The following is an 18,354-nucleotide window of genomic DNA, read 5'->3' on the forward strand; positions in this document are numbered from 1 at the left end:
AAGTCTGTTTTCCATATCGGTTGTTTTTTCAATGAGATATTTCACATTTTCTTCTAATTTTTCATTTTTTTGGTTTTGAAGTATTGATTCCTGATTTCTGGTAAATTCATCAATTTCCCTGAATTCTATTCTTTGTCTGAAGGATTTATTCTCCTCAGAGAGTTTTCTTATCTCTTTTTCTGTCTGGCCAATTTTGCTTTTTAAAGCATTCTTCTCCTCAATAACTTTTTGAACTGTTTTATCCATTTGACCTAAGCTGGTTTTTAGCATGCTATTTTCTTCAGCCTTTTTTTGGATTTCCTTGACTAAGCTGCTGACTTTATTTTCATGTTTTTCCTGCATCTCTCTCCTTTCTTTTCCCAGTTTTTCTTCTAACTCCCTCATTTGATTTTCAAAGTCTTTTTTGAGCTCTATCATAGCCTGAGCCCAATTTCTGTTTTTCTTGGAGTCTTTAGATGCAGGAGCTTGTGCTTCCTCATCTTCAGACTGAGTATTTTGATCCTTCTTGGGCTCATTTGCAAAATATTTCTCAATGGTCTTCCTCTTGTTTCTTTGTTTGCTCATTTTCCCAGCCTAAGTCTGTTTTTTGGGGGTGCTTCCTGAGATTTTGGGACACTCCCACAAGGGTCTCAGTGTGTGAGGCTCTGAATGACCATAAGCACCCCCCTCTGCCACGGGGCTGAGGTGGGGGGGGGGGCCCTGGTGTTCTATGGGGGGGGCCTGGACTGGGATCAGGATCTGAATGTGGCCAGAGCCCCAGAGTCCTGTTCCAGGGGCAGAGGACAGAGCTGGGCAGTCTCTCTTCACTCCCCTCCCTCAGCTCAATGGGCTCATGCCCTGGGGGCTCCTGCTTACCAGCTCCACCTGCTTCTGTTTCCTGGATCAGTGCTGTGGAAATACCAGGCTGCTGGCTGTGTGCCCTGAGGGCTGGGCTCCAGGTGCTCGCTCTGGCAGAGGTCCCCCGCTATTCCCCCACTTTGTGCCCGGAGCTCCCCTGGGTGCAGCTCAGGAGACTCCCCCGCTGCTGTGAGCTGAGGCTCCCAGCGCCCTGGGTCTGCCTCCGGGAGGCTGAAGTTCTTTGGCTCTGGCGGGCCACCCCTCTGGCGGGCCACCCCTCCGACCCCGGGGAGCAGAGCCTTTCTGCTCTTTTCCAGGTTACCTTGAGTAGGAGAACTGGCTCTCTGGGTCCCTTTGTGGGTTCTGTCTCTCAAAAGTTTAGTTAGAGTCCTTAGTTTATGAGTTTTTATCAGAGAGCTCCTAAGACTCGATCCCTTCATGTCACCATCTGGCAACATTTTTTAATAGCAAGATTTTACTTATACCACAAGAGAAAGAGAAAATGGTTCAGTCAATTAAATCTATCTTGAACCTTTGATCCATGGTAGATGTTAAAAAAAAAAGTTATGCTTGTAAAAGCATGTGACATAATTATGTCGCTTTGGACTCAGAATTAGAAAAGATCATATCATTTAATCTCTCTTAGCCTCAGTTACCTCAGACATAAAATAGAGATACTAGCATCTTTGACAAAAGATTGCTATGAAGATAAGATGCAAAATGATTGTGTATATATGTATTTGTTATAAATAGATGCTTTGTTATTTATTAGTAGTTATAATCATTGCTTTTTCCAAAGGATGAGGTGACCAAGTTGTAAAAAAAAGATATGACTAGAGGACGAGAAGCTTTTTTTCCCTCTAAGTAGATCAGAAAGAACTAGAAACTTGTGCTCAAGGGGTTTTATTGATAGAATCACAAAATTGTATACATTGAAAAATTCTTAGCCAATAGTCACTTCAATACATACCTGAAGAGCGATATTCTCTCCAAAATTTCATGTTCATGTCCCTTACTTAATACTCTCTGTTGAAATCATTCTATATTCACTTTACTTTTTTAGGGACAGAGCAAAGAAAAATGGGGGAGGAGTTCATGAAATGTTTTTAAATAAAAAAGAAACATTGTGATCAACTTCTTCTGGTGGTGTGTAGGTTTGTGCTTATATGTTTAAACAGTTATATGATCTTACTGACATAGTGAAGTCACCATTTATAGCACATAATAAAAAAAGATTATCCAAGAAATTGAGAGGTTAATTGATTTATCCAAGTTCATACATATAAAATAAGAAGCAAGAAATGATCCCAATTCATCCAAATTCACATCCAATCAAGTAGTCATTATGCCACAATGCCTCTCACAGTATTTATTGGGTATAACTCAACCTGGGGTTCATTGGATGGAATAAAAAAAATCAAAAATAAATGTTCTCTGCCCTTGAAATACTTTCAGTAAAATATCAAAGAGAAGATACAAACATAAAATGATAGGAAAACATGACATTTCTACAAGACACATAAAAACCATAGCTCCCAGACACCTGAATCTTGGTGATCTCTCATGCTTCTAAACCCAAACTCTTAGCTATCCAAACAAGACACAGAAGAACCAGTCTAGCCTGGGGTTATTTTTGACTGTGTTTGAGCATGAATGTGGAATATGTGAAAGTGTGTATGTGCATAGAGACAACTGACAAAGGCACTGCTAGGTCCAATTCACCTGGGTGGGTGTTGGTTTTCTTTTTTTCTTTAATTCTATGACCCCCAAAACATCAAATAGTGGGGAACAAATAGTGAGCTGGGAAAAAAAAGGTTAGAAAAAAGAAAAAAAAACTAAACATAAAATTAAGAAAAGGAGGGGAAACATGAAATGGGTGAAAGAACCAAAAAATATGAGAAAGAAAATGATATTAACTAACTTTGTTATTGGAATCATTATGATTATGTTCATTATGTTCCTCATCATCACTATTACTACTAAATTTAATTTTTGGCAATGTCCTTGTGTGTCTTCACCCATGTTTTCTGTGACATTTAGAAGATATACAAAGATATTCATATGTAACCTTTAATAATCTTTGGATACTCCCTTGCTTTTGAAATATTCCTTCATAATCACAGAGGAGATGGGGGAGGGCAAATGATCCAAGGAGGAAATGTTGCTTTAATGAAATAGGAATGAATGAAAAAGTTTTAGTGAGTATGATGCACCAAGCACAGTGCTAAGGCCAGAAGGTAACAATTACAAAACACAAACACTCTATGCCCAGGGGGAACTTATGTTCTAATAGAGGGAGCAGTAGTCAGGGAGACAGAGACTGTATTCCAGAAAGTTTTAGGGATATAGTGCACACTTGGGCTACTCTCCCACTAGGAGGAGTTTGAATGTAAACTGACAGCTTAGGTGTTCAGAGAGTCTCTTACTTTAATTCAGCTACTACTATAACTGCTGCTATTGTTGCTGCTGCTGCTACTACTACTACTGCCACTACTACTACTGCTGCTACTACTACTACGACGACTACTACTACTATTACTACTACTACTACTACTACTACTACTACTACTATTACTACTGACACCATAGTTTCCACTATTATTGCTTCAACTACTACTGCTTCTTCTACTTCTACTACTGGAGATGCCTACCCTTACCATATGAAGATTTCCTTCTTGGAATGGGCAGATGATAATAATATGTTCTAAAGTGAAGTTGACCAGAGCCTGATAAATATCAAAGATGCCAAGGTTGCATCCAGGGCCATTGTGAGTCACTTTGACTTTTTTTTATGCCCCTAGACTTCAATAACTCTGTAAGAGAGAGTGAGGCTGATAACTCTGCACAACTTTCGGTCACTTAAATTCAATTTCCTTACAATTTAAGGCATCATCCTTAATGGCATTGGTCCTCTGGAAATGAAGGATGAACATAACAACTGCTATTATTATTTATAAAGGATCAGGATGGAGTATTAATTTCCATGTACTATTGATCAAGAATCCCTATTAGTGTGCTTCTTATTTTTATCACCCAGTAAGAATTAATTTTTGCAAAGACATTTGTTTAGAAGGATTCAGAAGTCCATTAATTAAACAATCATCCCTTTCTCATCAACTAAATGAAACAAAATGGTGGAAAGTCTTCCCCTTCAACAAACAAGTTCCTTGGAAAAGAGAACTCATACAACATATAAAGATAGTAAAAATACATGTGCAATGAGCACTTGTGATAAACACCCAGAGGTTACTGGAAGAAATCTCTCCTTTTACAGACTGGTCATGAAATGTTTCTTTGGTATAGCTCTATGCTGATTTCTTGGTTTCTGCTGACATTCAAATCTTAAGGTACCATATTCCTTAAAGCTGTTTCTTTCTTTGGATGACTATTCTCTAGCTATATGTCCCTATGTGTATTCATGTTTATTGTATTTATTGTATATATTTTTAATTCTACCATCTTTCTTGGGTAATCACTTATTGCCCACTGAATGTCTCTTCCTGAAGTTCTCCACTTGGTAACTTTCATGGAGTGATATGGTCAATGGATGGGAAGAAATAAAAAAGAAGAAACTTTATCCTTTCTTATCCCTTTTGAGTGATACCTTTTCAGAGATCTGATTATATCTGGTAACCTCTAGCCTAGATGACTTCCACTACAGTACTGGTTCAACACACTTCTTAACAACAGTTGAAATGCTTATCATTATATAAAGGTCCTGGGATATACATAACTTGTCTAGTGAATCCTTCCTCCTCTTCTGAACACAATTAAAGAAAAATTTGAAACTAAAATAGTGATCTTAGTATTTGGACAATGTTATTTATATATTTAAGATCCTTATCATATCTACTGAATAGTTAAGTTGACAATACACAACTTTCTCCTTTTATTCAAGTAAGGAGAGTTGGACCAAAGACGAGCACATTTATACCACTGAAAGAGTTGATACAAATATGGTTCCAGAATTGGAGAGGGAAAGATAGTGAAGGAAGATTCACTCCAGAACAAGTTATGTGGAAGAAAAATAGCAGAAGAATAGGTATTAAATGAAAAAGGAATAGGGTCAAGCAGGACATAGGCCAATTAGGGAAGTCAGGTCTGAAACCTAAATTTTCAAAAAGGAAAGTTTTTTGGATTAAGATAGTATTGCTGAAGATATTAAAATGGGAGTACCATTCATTACAGGACATTCCGTATTAAAATTCCATCTTTGTAAAGAATTGAATGTCTTAAATTGAGTTAACAGAAGTGAAGTCTGAGTTAATAAATACAGAACTTTTAGTTCACATGATGCAACTGAAACTCTCAAACTCCCAAACTTTAGGTAACAGAAAGGGGAATGAAAGGGAGATGACTGCTGTCTTCTAGGTGACAGAAACTAATGGGGTAAACTCATCAATGCTGAGGTGTTAATGGATGATAATGGCAGGCTGTGATAATAGCAGACCTCTCATGACTTGATTTTTAACACTCACTGTTCCCAAAGGAATGATTTTTGTATGCTGAAATATTCCACAGTTTATCATGCTGTGAGAAGGTTAAAAGGGATATTTGGCAGAAAAATTGATTGGTTGATAGACTGATTCCTAATGTGTCAGAATTGCATGTAAGGAAAAAAACTATGGTTGTTAGAGTTTATATGGTCCTTACACAAAGTATCTAATTGCTCTGCCCCCTGAGGAAAACCTGGATATTATATATGGGAAGTGTATCAGTTTCTTTTTTTCCTGATGTCCACACAGGCTGAGAGAACTTGTCTTCTAAAGAAAGGACCACGTTTTGTATAGAAAAGATTTATTTAAAGTTGGTTTGTTGTTGCAGTTGTTGCTGTTCGGTCATATTCATATCTTCATGACCACATTCTTTTGCATTTTTTGACAAAGATACTGGAGCGGTTTGCCATTTCTTCTTCCACCTCCTTTTACAAATGAAGAAACTTTAGCAAACAGGTTTAAATGATTTTCCCAGAGTCCAGGTCACATTTGAACTCTTGATTCCAGGTCTGGCTCTCTATTTAATGTCTCCCTAATTTGCCCTTTATAGTGCTCTAGGGGGAACATTAACGATAAGAGTTTGACAATAACATTGATTTAATAAGATTTATCCTTTCAATGTCCTTTCTTTTTGCAGGGGGAATGACATGAAAGTTATTTGGGGTATATGAGGTAGACACAATCAGCATTATATCTATTTGTCTGATGAGGAAACTGTATTTCAGAAAAGCCGAAGGACATACGGGAGCTCACCTATCTTTTTGATAAGAAATTGGTGTTCATTAAGTCCTAGGCTAATTTAAGAGTCCAAAAATGAAAGATTGACACAGGACTGCCTTCAAAGAGTTTTAATTCAACTGGGAGAGGATATCTATCTATCTATCTATCTATCTATCTATCTAACTATCTATCTATCCACATAAATGCAAAGGAAATATTCATAAACTTAACAAGAATTTAATAAGGGCTTATTGTGTACAAGAAAGAACACTAAATACTGCATTTCCTCAAAGAGTACATTCTGTTGGACCTAAACCTCATAGATAAAGTAAATTAAAAAACCATCTAAATCTATATATACACACATCCATCTATCTATCACAAATATTATACATGTTAAATAATATATCACATGCATGCTCTATTTAAAATTTGATTGTATTCACATGAATTCAGATAGGTATATTTGTATATTTATATTCATACGCAAATGTGTATGTGTATGTATGTGGATATAGTCACTCTTTGTAGAGATTGATTTAAGAACTCTGAGAATTGGAAATTGAGGGGATACTCATCAATTGGGTAATGACTGAAAAAGTTATAGTATATCAATATTATGTAGTACTATTGTTCTACAAAAAACATGACTCTAGAGAAGCATGGAAGGAATTATAGGATCTGATGCTGAGCAAAGGAAGCAGAACCAAGGGAACATTATACACTTTAACAACAAGATTGTGAGTTGATCAACTGATGGATGCAACTCATCTCAGCAATTCAGAGAGCTAGCACAACCCTGTGAGAACTGTAATGGACAATGCCATCCACATCTAGATGAAGGAAAAAAAACCCAACAAAACAAAACATAGAATCTGAATGAACACTATGTTTGCTTTTTAAAGATTGATCTTATGTTTTTCTTTATATTCCATGGTTTTCCTTCTTTTCCTTTAGACCTACTTCCTCATACAACAAATGACTAATATTTAAACATGCATGCACAAATATATGTGTACGATGTTCAGTAGACTGCTACTGAGAGGAGGGGAATAGGAAGGCAAAATGGAAAAGTTATGTAATATATTCACATGGATGAATTTTGAAAACTTTTGCAATATGTAATTGGAAAACTAAAGTAAGCTATCAATAAAAATAATAATATAGAAGAAGAAAAGAAGAAGAGAGAAGGTGAAGAAGGAGAAGGAGAAGAAGAAGGAAAAGAAGAAGGAGGAGGAGGAGGAGAGGAGGAGAAGGAGAAGGAAGAGAAGGAGGAGGAGGAGGAGGAGGAGAGGAAGAAGAAGAAGAAGGAAGAAGAAGCTATAGCAGCAGCAGCAGCAGCCTTGGCATTCCAATCATGTGAACACTTCTGCAGTGCTATGTGCATATGAGAACAATTTTTTCCAATGGCTATGAAGGCAGCTGAAGTAGGCATTGAAGAGCATCTGTACTTTATCAGACATCAAAGACACCAAAGTCCTCACTACATCTTGGGTAATCACTAGTAGTCTTGCTTTTGGCTTTATCCCTGAACTCCTATAACTCCAGAAGGGAGGGTAAGGTTGATGCATTTTCTGCATCTCTGCCTCACTTTAATGCAATTCATGTTGTTTTCATCCATCCTTCATTTTTTTCAAAGGAATACTGACATCTTCTAATATCAGTGTTCCTTTCCAAAAATGATGGATGGATGACAATCAATAGCTATTCATATCTATATAAAATATCTATATCTATATAAGCTATAGAGAGATGGTGTATATAAACTATAACCATATGTGCATACATATATGTGTCAGATATATTTTCACATTAAGTGAAGGTCTTATGCCAACAACTGACACTTTATCTGATCTTTGAGGGATGCTTGAAATTCTAAAAGGGGGTATTGGATTTGTGCATTCAAACATTTGGAATGACCTGTAAAAACACCAAGAGGTGGAACATACAAGGATTATCAAGTAATATAGTTTGACTAGATCATAGTACATGTGAAGAAAAGTAATGAGAAATTTGTATGAGAATTAGAATATGTGTGATTTAATATCACAAACAGAAGAGTATGATTTCTTTTTTTCCTTTCTTTTCTTATCCCTTTCAATTCCTCAAGAGGGCCTTTGGAACCACAAAATGACTATTGAGTAGATGACTGGCATCAGTGCTTTTAAAGTAAAGAACCAATCTATGTTTATGGAATATTAAGTATGTAGCTATTGGGATAGTAAAATAGAAAAGGGAGAGACTAGAAGCAGGGCAATGAATGAGAACGCTATTTGAGTGCCACTAAGGAAAGGTTATTATAAAAGAAGGTTCATTTAAGTGAAGAGAGGGTAATGAATATGAGAGACATTGGCACAATAGATGAGACATGAGTGATTAATTATGGACAATGATCTAGAATTCCATTCTTTTGCTCTGTCCAGGCCTTTTGTACTATCATGAACTATCTCCCTTAGGTTCTCCCTCTCAATGCTCTCCTTCCTGATTGTTTTTTTTGTGGAAGACTGTCTTGACAACAATTGAGTTTATCTCAGTGGAAAATGTTATTGTATTTTTTAAAGATGGCAGGTAATGTTTCAAAGATTGGTCAAGGAGGATTACAGAAGGTTTTTTCCTTTATTGAGTTATGTCCACTCTAGGTTTTCAAGTCTTCTTATTTTGTTCTCTATTCTCAAACCTCCTCTAAATTAATGGAAGTGGGGCAACTCAAAAGGTTTTCTTCTTACATATGATTTTGAGTCACTGTGTATTTTGTGGAGGCATGTGGGTGGGAAATAACAAAATATGAAACATTTCTTTATGGGGGATAAAATGTTGCTTCTAAAGAAACAAGCTTTTATTTTTCCCTAAAAAAAAGCAAAAAAATTCCTATAATCTTCCAAACTTCAGGATGATGCTAATATCAATAAATGATGAAAAACATGAAAAAGTCTAAGTGGTTCAAAGGCAAACATGACTATACTCTCTTTTCCCTCATTTGATTCTTCTTTTGGTAAACAAAACATTGATTTATAGCCCAAATTATGTCAATTATTTTAAGCATTTCTATCTGCTCATATGTATTTATGATTTTTAATTGAGTATAAATAACATTGTAAAATGTGAAGAAAATCTGGTCCTACTAATATGATGCTTCCATTATCCTCTGCTCCGTTCAGATGACAACAGAAATACTATATTCTATTTTGACGGTCAAATTTTTGGAAATATATTTTTTTAAAGTAATAGCTAAATCCTAATCTATAGCAGTGGTGACCAGGATAACAAAGCAAGTGGAAGCATTGTTGGAAGGTAATTCTTCAATAAAAAAATTAAAATGCACCATGTGGCAAGGGTAAAAGTGTGAAAGATGAATTAGAAAATCAGAATACAAATTCTAAGTCTTTCACTTACTACCTAATCAAATTGAATGAGTCATTTTGGCTTTATGGGCCTCAGTTTCTCATTTGTAAAATGAGAATATTAGTAAATGCTTTTAAAGGTACCTTTCAGTTATAAAACTAGTATCTCAAATCTAAAGAGGTTTGACCTGAAAGAAAAAAAATGAGTTAGGTAGACCATAGTAGTTATTGTGAGATATTTAAAGAGCTGTCAAATGTAGGACAAAAATTGACAATCTTATTTTTCCTACATTTTCCCAGATGACATAAAAAACAATGGTTTTTTGAAGTAAATTATTATGTTTTAAATTTTCAAGCATATTTTATCTTTCTTCTTTCATCCATTTTGAGAAGACAAAAAACCAATTCATATAACAAATATACAATTAAGTAAAACACTTATTTATGCTATCATTTGACTGAGCAATATTGTCCCTAAGACTGTATCCGAAAAGAGATTAATGAAAGGTGAAAGCAGTCCACTTGTTTATATAGAGATAGATATAAATAAATATATGAATAAATATAAATGTACATAATATATATATATTCATGCATACATATAAAACACAAACATATGAATTCATATGTGTGCATAGGTATATGGTTTTATATGCATATATATGTTTTTGAGGTGACAAAGAACTAGAAATTAACAGTGCAAATTGATTGTGGAATGGTTGAAAATTTACAGGTATAACATCAATTTCTTTTTAAAAGAATCTTATTTTTAACAGTGACTTTAAACTTTGAAACCTCCAAAAGTAAAATGAATGGCATCTTTGGTCAAAGAAAGACAAATTCTTGGCTTTGTAGGAATGTTGAATTATGTTCAGATATCTCTTCCATTACAAAAATTCTGTGATCTAAGTAACAATAATCCAACCTGTATTTGACTTAGAATCCTAGTTACAATATTCCCAGAAAATTGTCAGTCAAAGGTAATGTCAAATTATAAAAAAAAAAATTGTGAACACTTGGATAGCTCTAATGATAGGGAGTTTTCATTTGTCAGGACCACAGTTTTTCTTGTGGTATAAAATAAGGAATCAGAGGAGGAAGGTGCTAGAGAAGGAAAGAGGAAATAGGGGAAAGAAGGAAAGCAAAGGAAAGCAAAGGTAATCAAAGAAAAGGTCTGATAAATACTTCTAGAGGTACAAAATGTCAGTTTGTGTTGCTTAAATCTATTTATGACAATTATGAAATCAATAGTATGGATAGTGATATAAAAGGAGAAAAGATCTCCAGAAAAGCACTTCAAAAGGAACAAAAAAGCAAAGAAGAATGGGAGGAAGGAACAAAGAAAAGAAAAGGAAAGGAAATGAGAGAAAATGAAGGAGGAAAGAAAAGGAAGTGCCATTATAATTCTGTTGGCAAAGTATTCATAGACATATTGAATCATTTGGCCAAGAATATTTGCAAAACTGTAATGCCTTAACAAATGACCTTTCAATTCTTGGGTCTGCGCAAACTAGGAGCTGCCCATTGTGTTAGAGAGGGAAATTAGACTTAGAACTAGATAATCTAGATTCTAAAATGACATTTTTTAATTAAACATGTGAACTCATGCTTCAGTTTCCTTAAAGAGATTAAATAAAATGTCCATTAAAGTGCTCCATGTTTCCAACATTCTACATTCTCAGGACTCATCTGTTACAAATAGAATGTCGTGTGTGTGTGTGTGTGTGTGTGTGTGTGTGTGTGTGTGTGTGTGTGTGTGTAAAGATAGAAAGCAAATTGAAAGAGATCCCAGAAGTCATCTTTTCTGACTCAAACCCCAAAGAAATCTCCATTCCAACAAACTAACCTCTATTCAGTTATTACTTACATTTCTTCCCATGATGGCAAAGCCACTACCTTCCAAAGAGGCCCATCCTATTCTGGGAAAGCTCCAAATATTATGGATATTCTGACATCAAACTTAATTTTGTTCTCTGAAATTTCTATTCATTACTTTTGTTCCTATTTTTTAATTAATCTGAAAAAAAGCCTTATCTGTTCTCCTGATAAGACTTCCTCATATACATGGAGACAATTATAATGTGAGAGTGGAGTCTTCTCCAGAGTAAACATGCCACTTCTCTCAACAGATTATCCTTTAGCATAGTTTGGGACCCTTCCCCATTCTTGTTAACCTTTTCTGGATACTCTTCAGATTGTCAAGAAGTGAACATGGCAATGTGGATGTCCTCTGGTCAGAGTATACTATAGTGGGACTATCAACTCTTTATTCCTATAACTCATGACTCTTAAGGTAACTTGATCCCAAGTTTTTTGACTGCCACATTATAATTTCTGAGTCATACTTAGTTTGAAATCTTTATGTAAATGTTTGAGCTGGAACCAAGATTGTTCATCAGAGACTTTACAAAGAGGTGTTCCAGTATCATGATATAAACATTATGAAACAATTTGGTAATTAAATGTTGCATTTTAAAGTTCCTAATTATTCAGCAATAGATAATAAACAACTTTTATTTAAGGGAAAATATATAACATTCACAAGTCTAACTTATCACTTGAATTTTATGCTCTTTGATCATGTAATTTGGCATAGACTTTTGTTTGTTAACCTGGACTTTCAATCTCTCTCTGCTAGTCCACAGATCATAACTATGTAGACCGAGGAAGAGTATGCAAAGAGAGACATGATACCAACTCTTACTCTACTGTGGGAAGGCCATATCTCAGAGTGAGTTCTACACAAAGAGATGGACAAAAAGCCTTATCTTTCTCAACTACATTATGATACTAAGGGGCATATTCGTATTAAATGGCAGACTCTGGAATATGCAAAGACTTACTCAAAGTTATGTATTGCTGGCAGTTCAGTGAATTTCTATAGAAAAAATTGTAGAACCAGCTAACCTTTTGCTTATATACTGTATAGACTCTATGGAACAATTTCTATTATATTGAAGGTCTGCAAAGGGAAGAGACCTACTTTCTGATTTCCTTTGCAGTACAGCAAATTTTCCAGGGTGCCTTGAAAAGCATCATTGTAGGCTAAGTAGATGAGGGATGGCTGATAAGTGCTGCTGTTTATTTTATGCCTTTTAAGGTGGTAAACATTCCTTTCCATATACCATTTCACAGGATAATGGAATCAACTGCTGTGCAAGAAGGTGAATCTAGGTAAAGGGAAAAATCACATCAATTATAACTAATTGCAACTGAAATGTTACTCCTTTGGCAGAAAGGGGAGGGGGAATTATTTAGGTTGACAAATGTGTTTCTTTTTAAATGAAAGAAATGCAATTAGTGTAATTCACAGAATTGGAAAGTTGGAAGAGACCTTGATTGGCATCTAGTCCAACCCCTACATAATTTTGATCATGGGAAGGGAAGCGGGAAACTCTATGCAATAGCAACAGTTAAAATTATATAGAAATTATTTAAATTAAGGCAACAGATAGACAGCAGCAAAAAGCACTGAACTGGTTTTGGCTGATTGCAATTTCCAACTGCTCTTCTCTTTGGTAATAAATTCAGGCAACAAGGGAATTAGTTCTCATATTCAAGTGAGTTTGCTTATCTTTAAATTGAGAGATATATGGTTATACTCTATGCCTCCAGAATCATTTGAAGGAATGAATTTTTTAAGCCTTCAAATGCTATTAAATATGAGCCTTAATAACGATAAATCAATTTACTCACATACATTTATTTTTAAAATTTAAATATTTATTTATTTTTCCCATTAAATGTAATGGTAGTTTTCTACAACTATTTTTGTAAGGTTTTCTGTATTACATTTTTCTCTCTCCCTGCCTTTCTTCTCCCCTCCCCTGACAGAAAACAATCTAATAAATGCTCTACATGTTAAAAACCATGCTAAGCATAGATCCCCATTAATAATACTTTGAAAGAATAGTCAAATGCAAAAGGAAGAATAGAGCATTAGAGAGAAAAAAATGACATAATACACGACAACTCTAAAAACTAAAGACAGTAAGCCCAGAAATTAAACTCCATAGTTCCTTCTCTGGATATGGATGATATTTTCCATCATATGACTTTTAGAATTGTATTTGATCATTGTACTTCTGAAATGAACAAGTTCACCCTAATTGATCATTACCCAGTTTTGCTGTTAGTGTGCATAATATTCTTTTGCTTCTGCTCACTTCCCTCTGAATCAGTTCATGCAAGTCTTTTCAGACTATTCTGAAGTCCTGTCCCTCATGATTTCTTATAGAACATTAATGTGTCATAATGTTCAAAAAGCACAATTCATTCAGTCCAATTGCTGGGCAACCTCTCAAATTACAATTTTCCAGTATGGAAAGAGTTGCTATAAATACTTTTTTACATGTTTTTATCCCTCTTTGTGATCTCTTTGAGGTACAGATCCAAGAGTGGTATTGTTGAATCAAGATATATGAACAGTTTCATTTTGTTATGGATGTAGTTTCAAATTGCTCTCCAGAAAATATGGATCAGTTTGCAACTCCACCAACAATACATTAGTGCCCCAGTTTTCCCATATCCCCTCCATCACTGGTCATTTTCCTTTTTATTCATATTGGCCAATATTAGAGATATAAGATGATACCTAATATCACAAGCATTTATTAAACTTTTGCTATATGTAAAGCCCTGTGCTACATATGGTATAAATTGAGGTTAAAAACAAAAATGACACCATTTTATTATATTCTACAGGTAACACAATATGTCTCCAAGTAGGTATAGGAAAATACAAATTAATTTTGAGGGGGGATGACACTGGAAGCTGGATGGACCAAGTAAGGGGGCATATTGAAGTCACTTGAGCAAAAATTTGAAGATAACCAGCAATTCTAAGAGGAGATTGAGATGATATTAGAGTGCATTACAGGCATAAGAACAATGAATGAAAGGTGAGGATATTATAGGATATATATGAGGAAAGCCCAAATGAGATTAAAATTTAAGAAAAGGAAATTGGGTCCAGACTGTGAAGAGCATTGAAAACTAAACAGAAATATTGAAATGCGATCCTAGATGCTTAAGGAGTAGTTTGAATTTATTGAGGAGAATGGAATTTTGAACTATTCTCTATGGAATAAATGGTTGCCCTATTGAGGACAGCTTTGAATGAGGGGGCATCTGAGGCAAGGAGATCAACTAGGAGGCTAGTGAAATAGCCTAGGACATAGTGGTTAAGGGACTGGACTAAGGAGATATATGCATAAATGAAGAGTTCAAGGAAGAGATTGATTTTGAGAAGACAGAACTGATTACAAATGTCCATGCACACTGGTGAGTTCTTGTATCATTTTGTTTAAACCTGTACCATTTTGATTGATAATATTTGCAATTAATTAATTTGTTCTGTAACTGTTATTGCTATGTAATTTCTTAAATCATGGTTCTTTTTCTCTGAACTGAGTTCAGAATAAAGCTGACTGTGATGAGTTAATTTTAGACAACCAATTTCTTTCTAATCACTAGTATGTTCTTGCCTTATCCTTAGTCAATGTGTGTGAACTCAAGGGAGACAATACTAATATCTTATTACCACCAAGTCATCCCTCCAAGGATGTCTAGTTTACCATATAATAAAAGCCAGTGTTATCTTTTGAACCTGTAACTGAACTCAAATAATGAACACTTCCTGGGTAAAAGGGAGAGAAGGGATTGTTGTTAGTACCCATTACCAAGCTTCCAACCATTACGTTCTTTCCCCATACACTACATTCATAATGTTCAGTTCCAACTGAGTCCTCACTGCATTGAGAAAATTTTCTAGAACTTCCTATTTGATTTACTATTACTCTCCCTATCAAAACTATTCTATATCTCCTCTAATCACTTCAAACCTTCAATTGCTTCCTAGATGTAATTTCCCTTTTTGTCTCTCAGTTCTTTATTTCCCATTCTTTCTTTCTTCACAATATTATCATTCCACGTTCTCTATTACTCTGTTAACCTTTTCTTTGCTGAGATCAATCATTTTATATACACCTTTGATGCCATCTCCTCAGTATTCTCCAAGAAATTAAACTCTAAATCATCTCTCTCTCTCACTATGTATTCAACATTATCTTTTTCTAAATTTTTTTAGGTTTTTTGTACAAGGCAAATGGTGTTAAGTGGCTTGCCCAAGACCACCCAGCGAGGCAATTATTAAGTGTCTGAAACCGGACTTGAATTCAGCTACTCCTGACTCCAGGGTTGGTGCTCTATCCACTGTGCCACCTAGCTGCCCCTCAACATTATCTTTTTGACCATATATTCTACATTTAGACATTCTGAAAATTCTCCCATCCTCAAAAAATAAAAGAAACCTTCACTTAATGCCAACATTTATCTTCTTTTATTTCAAAATGTCCTTTCCTTTGTTGTCTTATTTTTAGAATGAGTGGTCTACAGACACTACTTTGAATTCTGCTTCTCTTGGTCACCCTCCAACTTTTTGCACTATGGAATCTCAACTTATCCTTCAAAAGAATATGTTCATTTCAAATTTATCATCCATTCAATAGTGAATAAGCATATATTAAGCAATTGCTCTGCATGAATCACTGTATTAAACACTGAAGATGCAAAGATAAGCAAATGGTCTTAAGTAGCTCAAAGTCTATATAAGAAGACAAGATGCAAACAACCATGTTGATATAAGATATGTGTTGTTTAAAAGTGAGAAAGTATCAAAGGGAAAGTACTTAAGTATGTAGAAAGGAAGAGACCAAGATATTGTTTTAAGACTTTAATTGAATATAATAGGAATAAACTCAAAGTATTTCCAAGAAAAACAGGGGTGAAACAAGGATGACCTTTATCACCGTTACGATTCACTATGTAACAGAGAAGAGAAAAAAAGAAATTGAAGAAATCAGAATTGGCAATGAGTAAGCAAAACTTTCACTCTTTGCAGATGATATAATGGCATACCTATAGAGCCCAAGAAAATCATCTAAAAAGTCTTTGAAACAATTAACAAATTTAGCAAAGTAGTTTAATATAAAATTAACCCACAGAAATAATCAGCATTTCTCTATATGAACAACAAAACCCAAGAGCAAGAGATAGAAAGAGAAATTCCATTTAAAATAACTATAGACAACATCAAATACTTGGGAATCTACCCACCAAGGCAAACCCAGAAACTGTGTGATCATAATTACAAAGCACTTCTCACGCAAATGAAGTCATATCTAAATAATTGGAAACATGTGGAGCTAATATATTAAAATGACAATTCTACCCTAAATAAATTATTCAGTTCCATTCCAATCGAACTACCAAATAATTACTTCACTGAGCTAGCAAAAAATAGTAACAAAATTCATCTGGAACATCAAAAGGGCCAAAATAGCAATGGAACTGATGGAAATAAATGGAAAGGAAGGCAGGGTGACCTAACTTTACAAGATCTAAAACTATACTATAAAGCAACAGTCATCAAAACTGCTTGGGACTGGTGACAAAATAGAGTAATAGATCAGCAGATTAGGATAGGTTCAAAGTAGAAGTTGCAGAAAACGACTATAGCAATCTATTCTTTGACAAACCCAAAGACATCAACTTCTGGGATAAGAACTTATCATTTGAAAAAAAAAAGCTGTGAGAAAACTGTAAAATAGTATGGCAAAAAATTGACCTAGGTCTTCCTCTCACACCCTATACTAAATAAAGTCAAAATGGCTACCGGGTTTAGACATAAAGAGAGACATCATTGATAAATTAATAGGCTATGAAACTATCTATCAGATCCATGGAAAGGGGATCAATTTATGACCAAACAAAAATTAGAGTACATAATAAACTTCAAAATGAGTGGTTTTGCCAATACTAAATTAAAAAATTGCACTAATAAGATCAATGCTGCCAAAATTAGAAGGAAAGCAGAAAACTGGGAAACAATCTTCACAACCAGGAGCTCCAATGAAGGTCTCATTTCTGAAATGTATAGAGAATTGCATCAAATTTATAAGATCACAAGACATTCCACAATTGATAAATTGTCAAAGAATATGAACAGACAGTTTTCAGATTAAGAAATTAAAGCTATATAATCATATGAAAAAATGCTCTAAATCATTATTGATTAGAGAAATGCAAATTAAAACAATGAGATATCATCTCACACCTATGAGATTGGGCAAGATAAAAAAAAGGAAAATGATCAATGTCGGAGAGGTTGTGGGAAGACTGGGACATTGATGCATTGCTGGCAAAGTTGTGTATAGATCCAACCTTTCTGGAGAGCAATATGGAATTATTACCAAACACCAAAAAAATCTATTAATACCCTTTGACTCAGAAATTCCTATTCTAGGTCTGTAATCAGAAGAAATTATAGAAATATGGAAAAATCCTACATGTTCCAAAATATTTATAACAGCCATTTTTGTAGTAGCAAATAATTGAAAATTGAAGGGATGCCCATCAAATGGGCAATGGCTAAACAAGTGATGATACATGAATACACTGAAATACTGTTGTTCTATAAGAAAATATAAATGTTCAGACTCTAGAGAAGTATGGAATGATTGATGGGCTCTGTTGCTGAGTGACGGGAGTAGAACCAAGACAACTATGTATGTCCACATCAACAACCACATTGTGAGATGAACAACCTTGATGGAAGCAACTCCTCTCAGCAGTCCAGAGAGCTAGGACAAATGTACTATACTGGCTATGGACTATATTCTCCCCATCCAGAGAAAGAACAATTAAACAAAACAAAACAAAACACACACACACACACACACACACACACACACACACACACACACACACAAGAACAACCCTTCAGAATCTGATGAACACTTTGTGGAAATTATCTCTTATGGATCACTTTACTTTAATCCTGATTCCTCATAATGAAAATTACTAGTCTGTAAACATTTGTATCAAAACATGTATATGCAATGCTAACCTGACTTTTCACCTTGAAGGGGGTGGGAAGTGAGGGAGGAAGAAAGTTTGCA

This window comes from Macrotis lagotis, chromosome 1, assembly GCF_037893015.1.
Source record: "Macrotis lagotis isolate mMagLag1 chromosome 1, bilby.v1.9.chrom.fasta, whole genome shotgun sequence".
NCBI classification, from domain to species: domain Eukaryota; kingdom Metazoa; phylum Chordata; class Mammalia; order Peramelemorphia; family Peramelidae; genus Macrotis; species Macrotis lagotis.